The 22,628-nt window shown below is 44.7% G+C and overlaps 1 long non-coding RNA gene across 1 annotated transcript; it reads right to left on the bottom strand.

The window, feature by feature from the left end:
* Positions 1-369: 369 nt before the first annotated feature.
* Positions 370-20,927, bottom strand: LOC308188490. Its single transcript, XR_013945529.1, has 2 exons — positions 10,146-20,927; positions 370-2,394 (listed from the first exon to the last, which is right to left on the bottom strand). It is a non-coding gene; the product is annotated as an uncharacterized lncRNA (long non-coding RNA).
* Between the last annotated feature and the right edge of the window lie 1,701 nt (positions 20,928-22,628).

The following is a 22,628-nucleotide window of genomic DNA, read 5'->3' as shown; positions in this document are numbered from 1 at the left end:
AGGCCCTCTAGCCCTCTGGATGTACAACTGAAAACCACAGATGATTAGACCACCCATTTGGCTGCTTTCTGGGCCTTGGTGAAGCCTCTCATCCCACAATTCTGCCCCGTGGCATGCCCAAGAGCACTTCAGTCCTGGTGGGGCTGAGCAACGTGGCAGCAACCTCACAGCCGAGGCTTCCCAGAATCCTACCAACTGGCGTTGGTGTTGCCAATAGGAGTTTGCCCGCACTCTCTTTAGATAGGGAGCAGAGGGGGTCTGCAGTCTCAAGGCATGTTTGGGGCCACATTTGGCCTTGTATAAACCACAGGAGAGAGAGGGGAGGTCGAGCTGTACTTGGATCCAATATATCAAGGATCAGTGACTCCCAAAAATGGAGAGCTCCCATTCTGTTCTCTTTTTTTTTACTTTTTCTTTTTTTTTTTTTTCTCCTGATTTGTTACTGTCCTCAGCCCATGCCCTCATTCCTCCAGGCACGGTTCTGTTTCCTGAATTACTGTTCAGGTTCGAGAAAGGGAGTAGCCACTGCTTTGTTGTAAGGACACAATGCAGGGGAGGACAAAACAGATTCAAGTCCCTACAAGAAAAGTTATAAAACAGTGGATCAACGCCTGTGCACACCTTCTTCTTTTAGGGAACATTAAATGAAATGAGAGTCATAAACTTATTTGATCACTAGAGAATAATTAAGCATAGTTTCAACTCAGAGGAGAAGGGGACTGCTAGGACCCTTCCCACCTGAACTTCTGCATAGTTAGTGTCCTCCTCCTTGGTTGGAGATGTTGAATCCCCCAGCATGCTGGGAATGAAGTAACCTCTCCCACCATGCATGCACGGAGCTACTGAATGAAAATCCTCCACAAGCTGTTTTAAAAGGTTATTTAGGGATAGAATTCAAGACTACTACAGCTATCACAGAGCACTGTATCATTACAACCCAGCACTTTGAATCTAGCTTTTACATTTCTAATTCTTATACTTAACGTGGACTCTTGAGACAAAACTATCAGCAGAAGGATCTTCTATTGGCTTTCTTTAACAGCACATAGACTCTTCAGCAGATACAGACCAAAGTGTGTTCACCAGGACCACACTGGGGTTGTGGTGGAAAGAACAGCAGAAAAACAAAGCTAAATCCCAGCCCAACCCCCACACCTGTGATTATCAGCTGTGATAGGGTTGAACGAGTATTTAAGGAAGTTGAGTGCAGGCCTGTTAATTGTTCTTAGGTGGTGAGATGTTCTGTAAACTCTTAAACTGAAAGTAAAAGATTATCCTCTTTAGGATGAAGAGGATCCTAACTGGCTTGCATTAAAGTAAGTTAACCAGATGATGCTGTAATGGATCAGGCTGAGTTCCGCTGTGGTTTAGAGCTAGCTGAATTAAATTTGCATCTCTGCTAGCACATGAGGTATTTAAAGAAGTCTGTTTTGTCTGCTTTGTAAAAGCTTCTTCTGGGGTAATGACTAAAGAGGGAGCAAATCCCTTCTGACTCTAAGGGTTCAAGCTGCATTTTCAGGACTATTTGTTTGATTAAACGAAGCATTAGACTCAGCAGGCTTGCTGTGAAGAGCCTGAAAATCTGAAGTTGGAGTGAAGTTCCTTACTGTGACGGTGATAGGGTGGCTTTTTGCCTCTCCTTCAAGTTCATATTAAAGCATGCAGATTTAAAGCATGCAGGTTATGATGGTAAACTGAAAAAAATGGGTATGGTGGTCCAGATAATTCCTGTGAAAGCCACTATCTCTACTGATCTCAGAGGTGAAGTTTATTATCAACTCATTTCCCAAGAAGTGGCATTACTGGTGGCCAGGTGGGGTGCAGATGTGCTCTAGCTTAGTGCTTTGCGTGTTTATACTGGTGCATTTTGTATTTGCAAGTTCACGTGTGTGAATCTGCTCTGTTTGTATATATGCAAGGTGTAGATGGGTATGGAGTCAGATGTGGCAAATTGTGTGAGTGGCGCTGAGCCCAGCACATGAAGGCAGTCAAAGCCCAGTGTGCCAGTGTTCTGTGAGTTTAGATGCACAGATGTGAGACTGTATTGACTTGTGATGCTTCTACTAGTAAACCAAATGCACTCAAATCAGGGGTGTGGTTTGCTTGGAACCAAATCATGGTGTCATTATGAAGGAAAAATACATGTCAAAGAGTGGTGCAGGGTCATACCAAAATATTATCTATGAAGTGATAGCTTCCAGGTTTCAAACGCTGCTGCTTGATAGTGTCCTTGTGTGCCAGTCACACTCAGACTTTGTCCTGAAGTGGCACTCTCAGTACACCAGTTATTCCTCTCTACCCTTCCTTTGTTAAAATAAACCATGGCATCTTACCTTCTCATCCAAAAATCAAGAACTCCCTGCTCTTTCTCTGGTTGGGATTGCTTCCAAAATCCTGTGAGGGCCATACAAAGCAACAGATAGCACTTAAAATTCCTTTCATCTGGCACTGCAGGGTGAATATTGTGCAAGCAGAAACAACTGGGAGGCTAACCTACTGAACAGCTGCTAAGCACTGTGGAGAAGTAATACAGCTCCCTGGAGCACAATTGGAAATAGCAGAATAATTGACTGCAAATAATGCTGCCCAAATGGAGGCCTTTTTTTCTTAGAAATAGGCAAAATGACTTTCCTTTATTCAATTAGCTCCTGGCAAGCTGTTTTTGATTAGCACTTTTGACTAAAACAAATGTGCTTGCTGATACCATCTGACCTGGTAAGCTTCAGTGACAGAAGAGCTTGGAGCTTCCCCCATCTTCTAGACTTACCCCCAATAATGTATAGGCATACAAATACATCTACACATCTTCTGTCTCTGAAGCTCTAGTTAGAGATGTGTGGATTGCGCCTTCCATTAGGATAACATCCTGCAAGAGCATCTCTGAAATAAAGACGTCAGAAAGTCCTTTAAGTTATTTTCTGGCAGCAATTGTTTTAATGACCCTCCTGATGTCTTACAGCATGAACCAACACCAAAAATTCTCCTTACTCCTCTCTCTAACTGGCAGGCTTGTATGTGTCCTATTGCAGCACTTCCAGCGGCATCTAAAGGCAGATAGAAATCCTTGTTTCCTCTAACTCAGCCTGCCCATTAAATGTGCTGCTTTCCAGCCAGCAAGAGGGAGGATGTCTCCTGCACATGAATACTCCGTCCAGTCCTGGATACTGGAACTTCTTCCAGCTCAGGTCCACTCGCCCACTCCAAAACACAAACACTTCTTCAGCAGTGTCAGTTGCGTGTTAGGTAAAGAGTGCAGCTGTCTGCAGAAAGGTGCTCTGTTGGGATGCAATTCCCAGCTGCCACAAAGCCACAGGTCAGCACTCTGCCCTGGTGAGGAACAAGAGGCTTTGCTTGTGGGTTGGTTTCCTAAACAAACTTTGTGGAAGTGAAAAATTTCTTGCTTCACATGATGCCAAGGCAAGAGACTGAAAAGTCAATTCACAGGCATGCTGCCCTGGAAATATCTCTTTGCACTGCCACTTGGAAAAGGCACAGAGCCTGGCCCTTTGTGGAATGAGGTGATACTGCAAACTCAAATTTGTCCCTCTTTTTCGTTGTTGTAGGTTGGGTTTTGTGTGTTTTCTTTACCTTGCATTTAGGCATTCATTCACTCTGTGTTCTCAAGCTCGAATATGCAGAGCTAAGACTTTCATTTGAGATTTTTTCTCAAAGCAGCAAAAGTTTGAGGGGAAAAAAGAAAAATAGATACTGCTTGAGCCAGCAGTGCTGCAGACAACTTATGCAGTAATTTTAATAATACATAAATCCTTGCCACCAAGCCCTCCAGGAGAATAAACCACTTGGTTTACAATTGGAGTCTTACTTGCACCTTTCCACAAAAGGATAGAAGGGGTGGGGTGTGAGGGGGGAATCCACAATTTCTAAAATGGAAACACATTTTGCCTGGAAGAGCATTCTCACATTGCTTTCTTTCTACTTGTCATGGTAGCTACAGCAGCAGATTGCTGCACTTAGACATTTGTAAGCACAAGACATGGTGTTTGGCTGCTATGGTTGTACCTGCCTTGCAAGCAGTAATTTCTGTCTTCTCTGAGGAAAAAGCAACATCTGGTGGAAATGCCTGGGAGCTAGATCTAGCTCATGGCCCACCAGCATGGCAGCCTCCCCCACTCCCCTGTGCCCTGCAGAGAGAGAGGTGGGTTGTTGTGCTTCTTACAGTTCGTAGATCCCAATTCCTCTGCAAATGGAGGAGATGATGTTTGGGGCTGGAAGAGCAGGCCCACATCTCGAGCTGGGTGCTAGGGATCTCTGAGGGACTGAGGTTAGATGAAGTGGCTGAGCTCCCTGAGATATTGAGAGAAGTGCCAAACAGTGGTTCACGTGTCATTTTGGGTTGTCCCAGATGACAGCAAACTCCCCCAGGTGCTCTGTGCTGGCTTCATCAAACCAACAGCTAAACTCAACTGGTTTTAGCAGACTCAGAGTTAGGCTGATGCAACACTTTTTTCCAAAAGTCCCCACCTGGCTTAAACCTGCTGCTTACTCCTTTCCATCACACTTGAAAGGGAGATCAGCGAGATCTGCAGAAAGGATTTAGTCTTGACCTACTATCTCAGTGTCATAATTATGTTGGCATTTTTTAATATTCTTCAGGCAGGTAACTTGACTAGTAATTACATAATGAGAATAGCCTATTCTTTCACAAAAGGTGCACGCCTCAGGTCTTGTATTGCATAATTGGATTAGCAAGCTGGCTGCTCGCCTGCCTGTAGCAGGATTGACGACCTTAGAGACGAGCTGCCAGCAAGCTCTGCCAGAGCCAGAGGAGAGAGAAGGGAAAACTGGGTGCATGAACAGCCTCAGGACTGGGGGGAATGAAACTGCCAGGACTTTGTTTGTTAGCTGTCTCATTTGTAAGATGGGGTGTCTGAGGCTGAGTTTATACTTCTGTTACAGAGGGTCTGCATGAGTGTTTTCACCCCTAAGATTGCTAGCTCTTCCATATTTGTTTTATTTTGGTATGAGGTAATTTTTTTTTCTTTGCAAAAGTAAAGAGTTAGTCTTGGGAAGGCTTAGCTAGATTTCAAAATGTACTCCATTTATAAAGCCTAGATCTTTGAACTTTGGGTTTGGAAATCGGGATTTGCAGGGAATTCTTAGGGCGCTGTTGCCATCTTCACAATTAGTCTTGAGATCAAATTGCTGGACTGGAACTGGGAGACTAGGATGATTTAATTCCATGTCCTCAGCAGGATTTTTGCATAGCTTAATTCACTTAATTGTTCTGTGTATCAGTTACCTGTTCAGAACATGGGGATAGTTGTTCTTACCAGTCTTTAAATTGTTGAGTGGATTGTCAGTTGCTTAAAGGTTGTATGGTAAAGCATGCACAATGAGAGAAGAGGAAGCAGCCTCTTAGAGAATGAGTGTAAATCAACAGGGCATCCCTATTTTTTTCTGTAATTGTTACCATCATATTCTTTTAATGTAGCTGCACCACTGATTTACGTCTATATATGCTAAATAATTCTTATTTATAATCCATCCACTATCTACCTTCATGTCTTGTTTTTTTTCTTCTTTCAATGCATGTTACTTTGTTATCAGAATCAAGCTTCTTATTGCCCATTTCTCTAAATAGTTTAGATCCCTCTGAAATACCTCTTACCCTGTCCTGAATATACTCAGAAACTCCCAGGAGCAAATATCTCTGCTTCATACTTCATCCATCTCTTCCAGTCAAAAAAAAAAAAAAAAAAGGAAGGCATTAGGCTTGATTTCTGAAGAGGAAAATTTATCTTCTCACTTCCAGCAGTTTTGTGGAAAACTGAGATCATAATATTCTATTCTTTATGATCACTCTAACAATTTTTTGCCAGATACAGATGTGAAACTTGCTAGTTTGTAAGTGCTTGGTTCATAACCTCTGGCATATGTTAAAACACAGGTATGGTACTCATGTTCTCCAGAACGATGGCTGTCTATCATAAAAGACTCCATTTGCTGTGAATTATTAAGCCACTTCATTCATAAATCTCAAAGGGATGCAGTCACCTGGGATAGTAACATACTACAGGAAGCTGAAGAAGTTGGTCACCTTCTGAGGTGTCCACAGTACCCTTACATGTTAAGGTAGAGTAGTAAAAGTAGAAGTGGAAATATTGCACCCCCAAAAATGGAAGCAGAATGGCATTGGGGTACAGGAGCAGGAAAAAGATGTGAACCATTTAATGGTAAAACCTGACTTCAAATGCAGCTGAAGATCTCACCCCACATCTGTGCTAACAGCTTTGTAACTTCCCTATTGTTAAAACTTGTTCAAATCTCTCTGGGGGAAAAGGGTGAACAGAAATTATTCCAAAAGAAAAACTATTACAGAACTGAAAGGAGAATTTTGTATGGCTTGTGACAGGAGGAATTTGTCAGCGTTAGTGTGGAAAACATTTTCAGTTTCACTAGCTTCTATTTAAATCCTGATTTGCCATGCAAGTGTTCCCAATCTTTGGCAAAATTGTCTTTTAAAATTATTTTTAACTGCTTTTGTCATCCACTCCCTCACTGAAGAGTGGTGGTGGTTGGGTATGCTGCATCTCCAGCAAACCAGGCAGTACTAGTGTGGATAAAAAGCTTCCTGAAGAAAAGCCCAGGCTTGCAGGTGCACTGCAAGGTGGGCTGGCCATCAGTTGTGTTCTTGGGATATCAGGACATTGGCTGGGAGAATAGGCTTGACATAGAATCACAGAATCGTCTAGGTTGGAAGAGACCTCCAAGATCACCTAGTCCAACCTCTGACCGAACACTAACAGGTCCTCCACTAAACCATATCACTAAGTTCAACATATAAACGTCTCTTAAAGACCTCCAGGGATGGTGACTCAACCACTTCCCTGGGCAGCCCATTCCAATGCCTAACAACCCTTTCAGTAAAGAAGTTCTTCCTAACATCCAACCTAAACCTCCCCTGGCACAACTTTAGCCCATTGCCCCTCGTCCTGTCACCAGGCATGTGGGAGAACAGACCAACCCCTTCCTCGCTACAGCCTCCTTTAAGGTACCTATAGAGAGTGATAAAGTCGCCCCTGAGCCTCCTCTTCTCCAGGCTGAACAATCCCAGCTCCCTCAGCTGCTCCTCATAAGACTTGCTCTCCAGACTCCTCACCAGCTTGGTCGCCCTTCTCTGGACTCTCCCGAGCACCTCCATGTCCTTCTTGTAGCGAGGGGCCCAAAACTGAACACAGTACTCGAGGTGTGGCCTCACCAGAGCTGAGTACAGGGGGACAATCACTTCCCTAGACCTGCTGGCCACACTGCTTCTTATGCAAGCCAGGATGCTGTTGGCCTTCTTGGCCACCTGAGCACACTGCTGGCTCATATTCAGCTGACTATCAACCAGTACTCCCAGGTCCTTCTCTGCCAGGCAGCTTTCCAACCACTCATCTCTCAGCCTGTAGCGCTGCTTGGGGTTGTTGTGCCCCAGGTGCAGGACCTGGCACTTGGCCTTGTTGAACTTCATACAGTTGACCTCAGCCCATTGGTCCAGCCTATCCAGATCCTCCTGCAGAGCCTTCCTACCCTTGAGCAGATCGACACACGCACCTAACTTGGTGTCATCTGCAAACTTACTGAGGGTGCACTGGATGCCCTCATCCAGATCATCGATAAAGATATTAAAGAGGACTGGCCCCAGTACTGAGCCCTGAGGGACTCCACTAGTGACCAGCTTCCAACTGGATTTGACTCCATTCACCACAACTCTTTGGGCCCGGCTATCCAGCCAGTTTTTAACCCAACAAAGCGTACGCCAGTCGAAGCCACGAGCAGCCAGTTTCTTGAGGAGAATGCTGTGGGGAACTGTGTCCAAAGCCTTACTGAAGTCAAGGTAGACCACATCCACAGCCTTTCCCTCATCCACTAAGCGCGTCACTTTGTCATAGAAGGAGATCAGGTTTGTCAAGCAGGACCTGCCTCTCATAAACCCATGCTGACTGGGCCTGATCGCCTGCTTGCCCTGTAAGTGCTGTGTGATGACATTCAAGATAATCTGCTCCATGAGCTTCCCTGGCACTGAGGTCAAACTAACAGGCCTATAGTTCCCTGGGTCCACCCTCCAGCCCTTCTTGTAGATGGGTGTCACATTTGCTAGCTGCCAGTCGACTGGGACCTCCCCTGATAGCCAGGACTACTGATAAATGATGGAAAGGGGCTTGGCCAGCTCTTCTGCCCGTTCTCTCAGTACCCTCAGGTGGATCCCATCTGTCCCCATCGACTTGCATACATCTAAGTGCTGTAGCAGGTCACCAACCATTTCCTTGTGGATAGTGAGGGCCACATCCTGCTCCCCATCCCCTTCCACCAGCTCAGGGTACTGGGTATCTAGAGAACAACTGGTCTTGCCACTAAAGACTCAGGCAAATAAGGCATTAAGTACCTCAGCCTTTTCCTCATCTCTCATCACTAAGTTTTCCCCCGCATCCAGTAAAGGATGGAGATTCTCCTTAGTCCTCCTTTTTGTGCTGATGTATTTGTAAAAAGACTTTTTGTTATCTTTAATGACAGTAGCCAGATTGAGCTCCAGATGAGCTTTGGCCTTTCTAATTTTGTCCCTGCACAGCCTTGCAACATCCTTATAGTCCTCCTGAATGGCCCGCCCTCTTCTCCAAAGATTATAAACCCTCTTTTTTTCTCCTAAGCTTGAGCTACAACTCTCTGTTCAGCTAGGCCGGTCTTCTTCCGCGCCAGCTTGTCTTTGGGCACGTGGGGACAGACAGCTCCTGAGCCATTAAGATTTTCTTCTTGAAAAGTGCCCAGCCTTCCTGGACTCCTCTGCCCTTCAGAACCACCTCCCAAGGGACTCTGCCAACCAGTGTCCTGAAAAGCTCAAAGTCAGCCCTCCAGAAGTCCGATACAGTGGTTTTACTGGTCCCCCTCCTGACTTCGCCAAGAATAGAGGACTCTACCATTTTGTGGTCACTCTGCCCAAGACAGCTCCCAACCACCACATCTCCCACCAGTCCTTCTCTGTTTGTGAACAGAAGGTCTAGCGAGGCAGCTCCCCTGGTAGGCTCACTAACCAGCTGCATCAGGAAGCTATCTTCCACGCTCTCCAGAAACCTCCTAGACTGCTTTCTTTGGGCTGTGTTGTGCTTCCAGGATATGTCTGATAAGTTGAAGTCCCCCACAAGAATGACTGCTGATGATTTTGCAACTTCTGCCAGCTGCCTGTAGAACTCCTCATCCATCTCCTCATCCTGGTTCAGCGGTCTATAACAGACCCCCACCAGGATGCTTGCTGTGTTGGCCTTCCCGCTGATCCTAACCCATAGGGACTCAACCTTATCATTCCCAGCCTCAAGTTCCACAACATCAAAACACTCACTAATACAGACAGCCACACCACCACCCCTTCTGTGCTGCATGTCCTTTCTTAAGAGCCTTTAGCCAGACATTGCAGCACTCCAGTCATGAGTGGTCCCACCACGCTTCAGTGATGGCAACCGAGTCATAGCCTGCCTGCTGCACGATGGCTTCCAGCTCCTCTTGTTTGTTACCCATGCTGCGTGCATTAGTGTAGATGCACTTCAGATAGGCCATTGCCTTCTCCCCTGGCCTTGCCATTGTTCTCCCTGGCACAGCTCCAACAAGCTTTATTTCAGCCCCGTCCCCCTTCTTACCTAGTTTAAAGCCCTCTCAATGAGCCCTTGAGCCCTGCCAGCTCCTGGGCTAGGATCCGTTTTCCCCTTAGAGATAGGTGGGACCTGTCTGCGGCCATCAGGCCGGGTGCCAAGTAAAGCACCCTGTGGTCAAAAAAAAACAAAATTTCTGTGTTGGCACCAGCCTCTGAGCCACGTGTTAATCAGGTGGGCTTTCCGTGTCCTCTCTGTACCCCTCCCTGCCACTGTAGGGATAGATGAAAACACCACCTGTACTCCCGCACCATCCACTAACCGTCCCAGTCCCCTAAAGTCCCGTTTGATAGCCTTCAGGCTTCTTTCTTCAATATTATCACTGCCAGCCTGGACTATCAATAGAAGATAGTAGTCAGAGGGGCGAACCAGACTGGGAAGCTTTCTGGCAACATCTCTGACCCTGGCCCCAGGGAGGCAGCAGACTTCCCTATGTGTGGGGTCAGGCTGACAAATAGGGCCCTCTGTTCCCCTGAGAAGGGAGTCGCCTACAACAATTACCCTTCTTTCTTTCTTGGTGGAGGCAGTCTTGAGGTGTTGAGTCGACTTCCTCACCCCAGGCATCCTCCTGGGTAGACTTTCTACCTCATCCTCACCCACCGGTCTCTCAAGCTCAAATCTGTTGTGTAAGGGCACCTGGGAAGGTGGGGCCGGTAGGGGGGGTGGCGTCGCCTGCGAGGTCGAGGAGGGACCTGTCTCCATTCCTCCTCAACTGCTAGGTCCCCTCCCTCTGCCTGACAGTGATAGGGCAGGGAATCCACCCCCTTTTGGGGTGTCTTACCCAAGTACCTCTCCTTCAGGCCCTGCAGGGAGTTGCTCCACCAGTCTATCTCCCGCTCACACTCCCTGATATCCCTCAACCTCTCCACCTCCTCGAGTTCTGCCACCATGCGGACCAGGTCATCCACCTGCTTGCACCTCACACACACAGTCTCTCTGCCTCCCTCAGATGGCCGCAACAGGCTCAGACACTCCCTGCACCCAGAGACCTGAACTGCCGCATTTTTGAGAAGGCAGTCAGTCTAGTTGATTACAGACTTTCTAGAGAGAGCACTCTGCCCGGTGTAGACCATTGCAGCCTACCTAGCAGTCGACAGCCGTTAGAGGAGTTGTTCGTATGGGCGGGGGGGGAACGCTCTGCCCTCCCTGCTCGCCGTGCCTGCGCAAACGGCGGCGCCAACTCCCTCGCTACGCCCTGTTCGCCGCGCTCCCCAGGGGCTGCTTTTGAACGGCCGGGGAGGGGACGCTGCTGGCTCCGCCTACGCCTCGTCAGCCTCCCTCGCGAGGGCAGCCGGGTCCTGGCGGCTCCGTCGAGTGGCCTCGGTGCCGGAAAAAAGAGCCGTGCCTGTTTGCATCCCTCGCTCCGCTGCAGAATGCGTCTGCCCTGGAGCCGATCGCCTCGGCATGTTGGTTATCTTCCAGGTCCACTACTCCCCTCTCTGAACCCAAACACCAAGGACTATCTTCATGCACAAAATCATATTGGGATGCCAAGATCCAAAGTGGAATTTGAAGTTTTAATCTTCAAATCTTTAAATCTTTAATCAGATCCAGATGCATCCAAATATAACCAAGGCAATGCTAGTCCCCCTGGCTACTCTTTTTCTGCTTCCTATAAGCAATTGTTTAGTGACAAGCAGCTCTAATACTTTGAAATTGGTCTTGCACGGTTCAGGCCCCAAAAGGTACTATGGATTTATCCAGAGTGTATGGATCCTCCCAGACACTTCCACTAAGCTTATCTGTGGAGTATCAAGAAGGCTTGAAGACTGCAAGCATCCCAGTGCAGCTCAGGATCTGGTCCATTAGTCTGGAATTAGCAAATGATGAAGAAACGGAACAAGACTGATGGCACACTGAGCAAGGAAAGAAGCTGCATGGTGATGTATCCAGTTGGCACATGTAGTCTGGAAAGACCACACATGTGGTTACTGTGCAGATTGAAGTGAATCCAACTTTCTGTCAGCAGAAATTACTTAATGATTTGCTCAGACTGAAGAGCTAATTTGATATTCTACGTTTTGCATCTTCCAAAAGCTATTACTTAAGTGTGGTGTGTGGGTGGGGGTTCTTGGCTGGCATGCTGCAGTTTAAACACTTCATTGTAAATGCTCACAGTGGATATATCAGTCTTGGTTTGAGTGGTAGGAGTATTCAAATATAGCATTAAGTCATAGCTAAACAGTCTCATACATGTGAGAATACAATGTTTTTCATGGGGAAGAAATCTACTTTACTCTTTAAACTGTTGTATATTTTGCTCTTGTGTAGAGTTCAGGGACTTGTGTGTGTTGAGGTGTTATTTTCTGCCTTTTTTTTTTCCCAGAGGATGCTCGAAATCAAACTGAAGTCCTGCTTTTCTGTTTTCAGCATGTGCTGGGATTATCTTTTCTAATACAAATGACTACACTCCTTTTATTTCTTCTTCTGTACAGTCACACCACCAGCTAGCTCACTGGGATGCTTCATGACAAAAACTGACCACTAGCCTCATGTAGTGAGGTGTTCACTGAGTGGTGTGACAGTGGCCTGGCCACATGTTTAAGGAAGAGATAACTGAAGATGATGGGGCTGACTCAATATAGCTATGCTCTTTGCTCCTTCCACTGTAACTTCCTTTTCCCCTCATTAACCAAGCTGCTATTGCCTTTCCGACTGGTCTTATTGGCTCTGCAAGCTACAAAGAACGATACTATGATCTTGTTGTGGTTCAGAATCTGCACCTTGGGCTCCTTTTTGCATGGCTTTGATAAAGGAGGTGAAGATGGTGAAGGGATGCATCCAGAGGTGAGTGTCTCCTAGGAGACCCTCTTGTAGCCTGCTCTGCAGAAGACTGTTCTCAAGTGAGCTGAGAAAAGATGCATGGTCAAAAGAAGTGAAGAGCTTCCTTCAGCAGCACCCCCTCCTCTCCTCTCCAGACTAAAGCACAGGTAAAACTACATCGAGGAAGGAGTCTGCTCAGCATAAAAGCTTCCTCTTCCAGCAGAGGCCTTTTAGGAGGGCTATGCCGTGCAAGGCTTGCTCCAGCCGCAGCCACAAGCTGACAGTTTGGCAGTGCAGGAGTCTAAAGGCAGTTCTTGGAGGGGAGATCCTTCCCTGCAACCAGCTAGGTAGCAGTCAGTCTTTGGACCAAGACTTTTTATGTATGCTGTATTTCTACAGCCTCACCTCTGTGATTCCTTGGTTGACCAGTGATATAGAGTCTACATGGGCTCTCACCTGTACCATTTCCTTTCGGGGTGAAAGGGTCCTGCAGCTTCAGCTCTTCTGGTACTCTCAGTACCAGAGTCTCCACATGCAGCTCTTCTGTCTCAGGCACTCTGCAAGGTAGAGACCTCTTCTCTTTTATACCATCAGCGTTCAGGTCTACCAGTGGGTCTTTGAGAGAGCTTCTCCTAACCTGACCTGCCACAGCTTTTGTTTATATTGGTGATCTCTGATCTAGGCATAAGGTGGGTCATCCGGTCGGATAGATCCCCCTTTGTCTTGCCTGGGGTTTATTCAGTTGTCATAAGTCTCCAGCAGACCATGACTCTGGCATGACTTCCGCCCAGCCATCTTAAAACTATAGTTTGTTCCATCACCTTAAAGTCACAGTGTAGGTGGCTGTCTCTGACACACACCAAATGTCATGGGAAGGCTCTGCAGACTTCTCCAGACAGGCAGGTTACAGACAGACTGGCACCAGACAGACTGGCACTGAGAGCCACAGTGCCCCCAGCAAGGCTTGTTCCTTCCTGTGCCTGAGGATTTCAGGATGCAAAATGCTGCTGATAAGCTCACAGGCAATATCTTGCTTCTGAGGGGCAGCATCTCCTGATCTCCCTGGGTATAAGTGGCATAAAAAGCATGTTTTTCTGGTGAAGAAAAAAGTTAGGCTTGGCTCTCAGCCACATGAAGCAGTAAACTTCTCTGTTTCACTGCATCTTCACTCAAAATCTTATTCCTTAATCTGCCAGTTCCTGATCTGTCAATTGCGTACATGAGACCAGCAGTTTTTACTGTGCTTTCTGACAGAGAACTTTAGCCAAGAGCTTAGGGTGTGGGGTTTTTTTTTATTATTATTATTACTTTCCTCTGTGCCAGAGCTATGTGCCCCATGTGCTGCTGGCTGTCTAGTCTGGGTTTTGTGCCTTGATGAGGCCTTGCTCATATTCCACAACTCAGCACAGAATATTACATCTCTTCCTCTGGCAGCACTGTTCCTCTTATTGTGTTGAGTGAGCCACCTTTGTTTTTTTTTTTTTTTCTGAGAGGTGAGGAGGGTATAAGTTTGCTTGCACAGAATCATTATGGCTGCGAGAGTGGGAGAAGTGGCACTGAAAACATGAAGAGCTTTGCTTTGCTTCAGATGGTGAAATGGGCCAGCACAGCCAGGGACAACCATTTCCAGAGCATATAAGAAAGGGAGTGATTATCACTGCATCTGACTGCTTAGCTTGTATATAGCTGGTCTGAAGGCAAGGCAGACTTCAAAAAAATTTCAGACTGATGTGCCTGACTCACGTCTATCAAGACATATTCATTGCTCTATCACTGTGCCCCAAGACTGACTAAATTAAGAAAAAGCTTACTCCAGTGAAAGTCAGTTGAATGTTTGTATGTATCGATGATCCAAGAATGGTTACCTGTATGATAAACTCCACCACTGTTTGTTTTTTTTAAAAAGGTAGAATGTGCATTTTTTCATTGAAAAAAGATATATTGCACAAATATGAAAGTTACACTTCAGTCATTGAGTTGGAGATTTAAGATAACCTTATGAAGTACTGAGTTCAAAAAGAATCTGCATCTTAAAAATATATCCTCAACACAGGTAGGAAATGACTTAGCTCTGCAACGTGCCAAATAGCTGTGATTCTTTGAGACCATTTGATATAACTGTTCAGCCATTCTCAGGGATACTTTGGATGATTCTGTGGGTTCCAGCTGATTATTTTAATTCAGCTTGCAAGAGTATTTAACAGTTTGCTGTTGATTTAAAAAAAAAAAAAAAACGAAGTCTATGCTGGTGTTCCTGGCTAGGACACATAGAAAGGTCTACAATATTTATTTGAATGACTAAATGTAATATATATTTTAAAGCATGAAATATAAGGTTTTGTACTTTTATTTATATGCCATCAGTCTGGTAATATATTAATGTGCATAGCAGCTGCTTTAGCACACTTGGCTTAAAAGGCAAAACTACAGTTAAATTGCTGACGTTGGATCATAGAATCATAGAATATCCCGAGTTGGAAGGGACCCATAAAGATCATCAAGTCCAACTCCAACATATGGATCAACATATTCACCTTGATACTATATAAAATATAATGCTCAGTTTCTTAAATCTCTAAACAGAAGGGGAAGGAAGGAATAGGTAAAGGCAAGGACAGGTGTGGATCTCTCTTGCCGCTTTGCAGTAGCTAGAGGTAACCTAGGACAACGTTCTTGCAGCCTAGGCATACTGTAATATTCATATTATGTCCTTTGGGAGTTTCTATTATTCCTCTTAAATAACCAGCCAAAAAAAAAAAAATTATCCAGAAGTTCAAGGGCTTGTCCAAGGCTATAAAAAGATCCTATCTAAATTCATGATTGAACGGAATGTTTTGTAGTCCACTGAACACCCAGTCGTCCAGGCTCAGGCATGAAACAGAGATGGGAGACACAAATCAGAACCTTAGAAGTGAAAACCCAAGGACACTTATCAGGGAACTGCAAGGAGCTCCCATTAGTGGAGAGAGATGAATTCCCATGAAAACAGACCCTGCTCTTCTACCTCTTTGCCAAGCACGTAGTCATGTCACAGCTTCCCCTTAGACCCTGCCTGCTGCTTCCCTCCCAGGCGTAACCAAGCTACAGAAAAGACATTTCAGCTGAGGCTCCTCGTGCCTTCTTGCCCAGCTCTTTTCAAAGCCCCAGCAGTCATCCCTCTCTTCTGCCAGGCTTTCCAAAAAGCCTTGCTCAGTGAGGTCACAGCCTAGACACCCATAGAAGCAATCCTGGACACAGGGTGGTGGTGGCAGGGACTGCAGATCCTGCTCTGAGCAAGACGACAGGTCTTTGAATGCACCAAGCCAGAAAAGTGGAAGGAGATTCTTCCATGGGTGCAGAAACAGATCTGGGCTTAAGAACTGATTGCTTGTTCTTCAGGATGCCATCAGGTTTTTTGGCTTGGGATTGTAACAAAGAGCCCTTGAGTACTTCTCAGGCATCAACAGTTGTCTCCTGGGTCTGCAGGTTTCTCATGCAGAAACATGCCTCAAAGGCTGCCTTGGGAAGCAGGATCTTTAGCTCTGCCACAATACACTTGCCCTTGTTACTGATAAGCCTCAAGGAGCACCATCCCTTGGGGAAAAGCTGCCAAAGTCTAGTAGGCAGTCCACTGGGCTGGAATTTTCCATCATCTCCTTAAGAAGAAAATAAAACTATAGTGTACTTTTTACACTTCCAACAGGGATGGTTTGTTTAAATCAAACTTCTGCTTCTTTCTTCTGGAGAACCACATCCCCATGTCTCATGTGCGCCTTCAGACTGGGAAATGCATCCAGTTCTTGAATAGAGGTGCTCTGAGGAAAAAGATTGTAGGACAAGGCTGGCTTTTATCTTATTAACCTATCATTTGGTCCCTCCCCATGAGAGCATCATAACCCTCCACAGCTGTTTCCTCATTCTTTTATCTGTCTTTCCCCAATCCTGACACTGTAACCAAGCCATACAAGAATCTAGCAGATGAGGGTATTCTCTGTGCTTGCATGGTTACATACATTCAGGATTTTCTCAATTACTACCAAAGTCAGAGAGAGGCATGGGGCAGCCTGCTGTGTGAGCAAAAATAGCAGTGTATGGTTGTAAGTTCCTTTCCAAGCTCATGGCCATTTCTTGTTGCCCAATAACTTACTCACTTGTTGTTTTGTATAAACTTTTTCTTTAAATCTTTATACAATTTTTCCAGTGCATGCACACACACATACCAGAAAACTGTCTGAGATCCTCGCCCCCTAGATTTACTGGCAGCTTAAAATATTGCCACATCCCCATCTTTTTTGCTTCTGCTGATCACAGAACCCTCCAAGGTATCTGCCAAAGGCAATACTAGCCCAACTGTCTCTCTTTGTCTTCTTTTCTGGTCTGTAGTCAATACTGTAAAGCAACATATGCTCGTGTTGCAGTTGGTTCAGAGCTTGTTGTATTAAATTATATAGGCTCAAGCAACCGAGGTGTGAACGTATTCCCTGATAAAAGAACACAGGGATGAGGAGAATGAAGTGGGGGAGGGGGATCAGCTGTCCTCAAAACTTCTTAAAATAGTTATAGCAGAACTTATCAGTCTTCAGCCCTCTGGTTCGACTGTGTAGCATATCCAGCTGTGAGGTTTGTAGAAGTGGATCAAAACTGCCACAGCTATGGAATGCAAAGTGTTGAACTCATAAACTTACCCTAATGGACAAATTTGTTTAGGAAGTAATGATAAACCAACTGGACAACAGCAAGCTGGAACAGGGTTGTTGTCATCGTACAGCCAGCATAAATTCTGTATCACGTGTGCTGGTAAACTTGAGAGAAGTGTGATCAATGTCTGACATGGACTGAATTTTTGTGGTTTGATCTGGTCATATGGAGGTTTCATGCATTAGGCTGCATGAAACCGTGTGGTCCCACATCAACTGCTTTTTGCTCTGTACTTCCAGGATAATTTACTTCTCATATCAAGTACTTGCTCTACGTTAGACTAACAGTGTGAATGATGTGATGGAATTTCTTTAGCCTTGTGAAGTAGAGCAAAGGGCTCGTCACGAATATGGACAGCAGTGTTTCATTGGGACCATATGAGGAAAGCATCTCAGGAGCATCAAACTGCACTCCTGCTGATGGACTTTGTGCAGCCAGGCATCAGAAATGCAAAAAGGGCAGCATATCAAAGTGGAATTAAGGCACACCAAAAGTTTTGGCAAGGGAGGATGGTATGAACTCAGACATGTACATAAAATTACGCTTTATGCTGAGATTTTTCAAAGGCACCAAAAAGGAGTGGAATGACAGTATTGCTTGTTTTTCATCTGGAACTGAGCAAGTAACTATCAGGTGAGTTTGTTTTTTTGTTTGTTTTTTTAAGGTTTCTAATCCACAGGGGTTTAATCTCCTCTCTTTCACTGAGTATTAATAGAGAGGAGACATGCATGGGTATAGCCAGCAGAATGTTTTATTTTCTCTTCAAGTGTGGAAACTGTCTTGAGGCAGGAATGGTCAAGGTCTGATGGTTGAATATGGGGGAGGAACAAGATGTGGAACTTGAATTTTCATTCCTTTGGGTTTAGAGCCTTCTGAAATATTGTGTGCTTAAATGAAGGGCTTGGCTCTGTTTCCCTCTTGAGGAGTCAGACTAACAAATCATTTGGGTTCTCAGCACTAATGGGACAGAGCTCTTCAAACCCATTATCTGGTCCTTAAGTCAGAGAAGGAAACATTTTTCTATTGTAGTATGTGCATGTCATAGCTGGCAGGGGCTGGGAAGTTTCATGAAAGGCTTAGTTAAAATAACGCTGTCTATTAATTAGGGAAGCATTTATTGCTGTCTGCACTTGTTCAGGGCAGGAACAGCAGCTGCAAACAGGTTTGGAATCTGGGAGAAGTTTCTCTGGCCTCTTTTCCCTGTAACATCCTCCTCGCTCCCTGCCTCGAAGCACCCTCTGAGGTTGGAAAGCTCTCTCTGGGTTGGAAAGTATTCTTGTTCGATGACCTCTAGCTTCCTACTTTATGCATAGACCCCTAGAAAGCTAGTGCCAGAAGTGTGACCAAGGTTTTGCTGCAGAGAAGTTTTAGTATTTGCTACTGCTTTTCTTTCCCCAGATACTGGGGGTCTGCTGGACTCCAAAAATCCTTGCACTAAAACGTTCTTGTGATGTAAGCTAAGAGGCACTGTGGTGTCAGGATGTGCAAAGAAATCCAGAGACGGAGAAATAAGAGGGGATGGCAAATAACCAAGTTTTTCACCCTCCCACTGGGACTATCTGCAAGAAGTAATACAGAAATGACTGCTGCAGGTGCAAGTGGTCTCCCAGATAAACAGAAGGTTTGATGTGAGATGTCTTTAAAGGAGAAGCCCCTTGCCCCAAAAATCTGAGAACCAATAAGCACAGATATCAGTATGCTGATTGTTAACAGCAAATAAAATCATATGACCTCAACATGGTCCTAACCCAACTCAAATCAGTGGATTAATTTTACTTTTTTTTTTTTTTAAGGCACATTTTCTAAGGTGTAACAATTCGGAGAGGGAGAAGAAAGAGTAACTTTAGGTTGTGTAGTTGTGTGCAAAACAGAAGAGGTAAAACGATAGTGAACAGTCACTTGCTAACACCAGTTAATAAATGAAGATCAAGGCTATAGAGACTGTGGTACTTAGGAACTACTTTTTCTTAGGTATAAAGCTAAGTTTCTACTTACATTTTTTACACAGTAATGCCCCATTAGTATCTTTTTCTAAAGCAATCCTATGGTGGGGCAGGAGCTTATACAGCATCTTGAAAGCAAGAAAGCTAGATGCTTACTCTCCAAAGATCATTTGGATGCTCAGAGGAAGCGAAAGAGCAGCTGGGCGCCCCAGCCTATACTGGGTGCTCTGCTGGATCCTGTGTCTTGATTCTGACTGCACAGGAATCCCACAGAGATCAGGGCAATCTTGTGGGTGCCTATTGATCTCCTTCCCCTTGTTGCTCCACCACAAAAAGCTTATCCTTCAAGAGCAGCCTTGTAAAACCCTTAGACTGTTTCTGCCCACATTCCTGTCTTGTGAAAGTGCAGCTTTCATGAGTGCAACAGATTAGAACTCTGAGAGGAAGGGGAGAAGAATGCCCTGCATTTAAGACCCAAATCATGTCTTCTGTCAGACCTTGTAGATGAAAATAAACAACAGTGCTTTTGGGGATGAACAAGGGGTGAATTGACTGAATCCAGAGATCAAATTATGCCTGCCCATTCCTCCTCAGTAACAATTATCCAAGCTAGGCTTCTTTTCGTCTCAGTACAGTTTAACCTACTTCTCTGGAAGTCACAAGTAGTACTTCACGGCTCTGTCTTGAGTAGAAATAAAAATGTGTATCCCTTGGAGTACAAGACCTAGACTGAGACTTTTCCCAGCGATTTCACACTAACAGGTTGGAAAAAGCAACTGATTGTGCCTTAAGTAGCTGAAAATGAGAATCTACTGATCTGTTTTTCTAGGAGGATTCCCCTTAAGTGTACAAGCTATTTCTCAACCCTGCTATACCAATGCTTTCTCTCACGAAGCTATTGTGCTCTGATCACTTGCTTCTTAAATGAATTGGTCAAACCATGTGCATTGCTCTAGACAGCAGAATCGGTGCCAAGCTAGAATTAATCCACCCTTAACTGGAAACTTAGCATTAAGTATTTCTTACATGGAATAAAAAATTAAAACACTATGATAATATGAAAGAATACAGGGTTGTGGCTTAAAAAAATGTGTAGGAGTTGTACACATTCTCATTTCTGCTGTACATGGGAAATAAAGCAAATAGAGCAAAAGATTTTAATTGGGAAAAGTGACAATTTCAGGACCACTTTCTGATTTGCTGTCCACAAAGGTCTGGTGCATTCAGTTCCTTCTGAAGTGAATGGGGTGTCTTCAGTAATTCAAATGCAGCCCTACACATTTAAGGGATAGAAGATGTGACAGCCTCTGACTGCTTTTTGCATGCCCTTGTAGATGAAGCAGCCACTATTCATGTTTAATATCCTAAACTTATTGTTGTGCCAAGTTAAACCAATGCTAAAGCAGGCGGTGCTGAAAGGAACAGCAGCTAAGCTCTGCCAGTCATGCATTAGGCTGCCCTATAGTCAGCCCCTTCATCCTTCAGCAGAATATATTTAGCAATTTGTTTAATGCTAAGGGCTGTGGAGAAGTGGGGGAAGGATTAGTTACTACTTTTTTTTTTTTTTTTTTTTTACCAAAGTTTTCTGATTACAGACTAAATTGTCAGGACATTTATATTCTTAGGCATGGAATGACCAGGGCAGGAAGGAATGGGGAAGCACCATTTCTATTTGCGTGCTCCTCACCTTTTTTCTTCTCACTCACTTGTACTATATCCTATGCTCCATGTAAAAAAGAGCAATTAAAAAGCACACACTACCTGATATGTGCTCACCTGCCTTGGTCCAGGTACTTCCCAAATAGCAGTGCCATCTGCTACCATGTAGAAGGGAGTGCTGGCTGCTGGCAAGTAGATGGAGATGGAGATGGATTCTCTTTTAGCTTCAGTCCTTGAGATCTTAACATTACCCATTTCATGGTAAAAATATCTAAGAAATCAGCAGATGAAACTCGGACATAATTTTTGAGAAACAGGTGTTTCCTAAAAAGCCATGTGAAGACCAAAACTGAAATCACCTTTGGGATGAAAGTTGCATTTACACAGCAAGATTACACTCCAAGACCATTTGATTTCATTTCCTTCCATTTTTCTTCCTTTTGTCCCTTTTTCCTTTTGCTTCTTGTTCACAGTCCAATTTGAGATGACTGGGGGCAGACTGTGCCCGTGGGCTGCTGCATGTAGTTCATCTCTGCTTGGAGCCTTTCTCATACCAATCTCTTCTTCTCGTCTCTTCTCGTCTCTTGCAAGGACTCTTTTTCCCTGTCCTAAGCTCCCTAACCAATTGCAAGTACTCTTCACTCGGTTTTTACCTTTTTTGTTTGTTTGTTTTCCCCTCAGTACTAAAATTACCAGGATTCTGGTAGAATTCTAGGTCACAACTGGATGCTTCAGAAAGGACAGGACACGACAGTCAATAGCTTCCATGTTATGTAGAGAAACATTAGCCATATGAGTGTAAAGCTTCATGCATTTCTTGGCCAAATAATATCAAATGTCCATGCATACTGCACTCTCTGGAGAGCTTCCCTGTGCTCTTGGACACTAGTTGCATCAGCAGGGTTGATAAAGAGCTGCAGTGCACCCCAGTAGAGAGGGAGCTTTGAGATGCATGCTTCCACATGGCTCCATGCTGACTCGTTGACTTGGAGTCTACCAAGCAATGCCACAGTATTTCTGACTGCTAAAGGATGATGTCTGGTGCCTTGTGCCCTGAACTCACCAGTGTTTGTCACTGGGCATTCATCTCCACAAAATGAGAAGTGCTCTATAAGGATAAAATAACACTGTCAAGAAGGGTCTGCAGGGAAGAAGAAAGACTATCAAGATTGAGGATTCTCTCCTGTTATGTGCTACCCAGCCCTTCCTGTTGCCCTTTAAAAGTTTGGCAGCAAAGCACTGTGTGTTGGGATTATCCTTCTGTAAGGCCATCTCTTGTGTACAAACTTTTTTTGAACCAGTAGAAGACACCATAAAAATGACTTGGTGACTTTTGACGATGACTAGGAAGGGGTAATTATTTTCTGTCAGTGTTACGTTATATGTCAAATAGAAACCACAAATAGCTTGCTGACAAATCATCACTTGGAAAAGTTATTTATTTTTTGTCTTCTCCTCTGGATGAATTCTATCCTTTGGGAGGAAGAAGTGAACTAAAATTTCTGTCCGTAGAAGAACAAAGTGGCGATCTCATTTCTAGTGCCCAAATTGCATCAGTCTAACACAGCAGGAAACCTGTTTTTCCTTTGTTCTCCATGCTGAGGTGGCTATAGCAGGTGATAGCTGTGGTTCTGGTACAGACTATAGCCTTCTACAAATGGATTGATACCAAAACAAGCTATATTAAATATGTTTTAATTATCCAGTTGACATCATGGTACTGATTACTTACATAGTCCTTGAGTCAAAGGTCTCAGATGCTATAGCTGGCCTTTGGAGGTGCAGTAAGTGTCTATTGAGTGTAGAAACAAAAAATTATCTACAAGTCATCAGAGCTCTCCATCCAGAGGTGATAGGCTCCTTCAGATGGTGAGCAGAAGCATTAGAAATAGAGAATACATTGCAACCCTGGTCTAAGGTTAGCCTTTGGGAAAGAATTACC

Source organism: Anser brachyrhynchus, assembly GCF_964034855.1.
Source record: "Anser brachyrhynchus genome assembly, chromosome: 1".
Taxonomy (NCBI): Eukaryota; Metazoa; Chordata; class Aves; order Anseriformes; family Anatidae; genus Anser; species Anser brachyrhynchus.
Note: the sequence above shows the minus strand (reverse complement) of the source record. Positions and strands in the feature narration are given on the sequence as shown.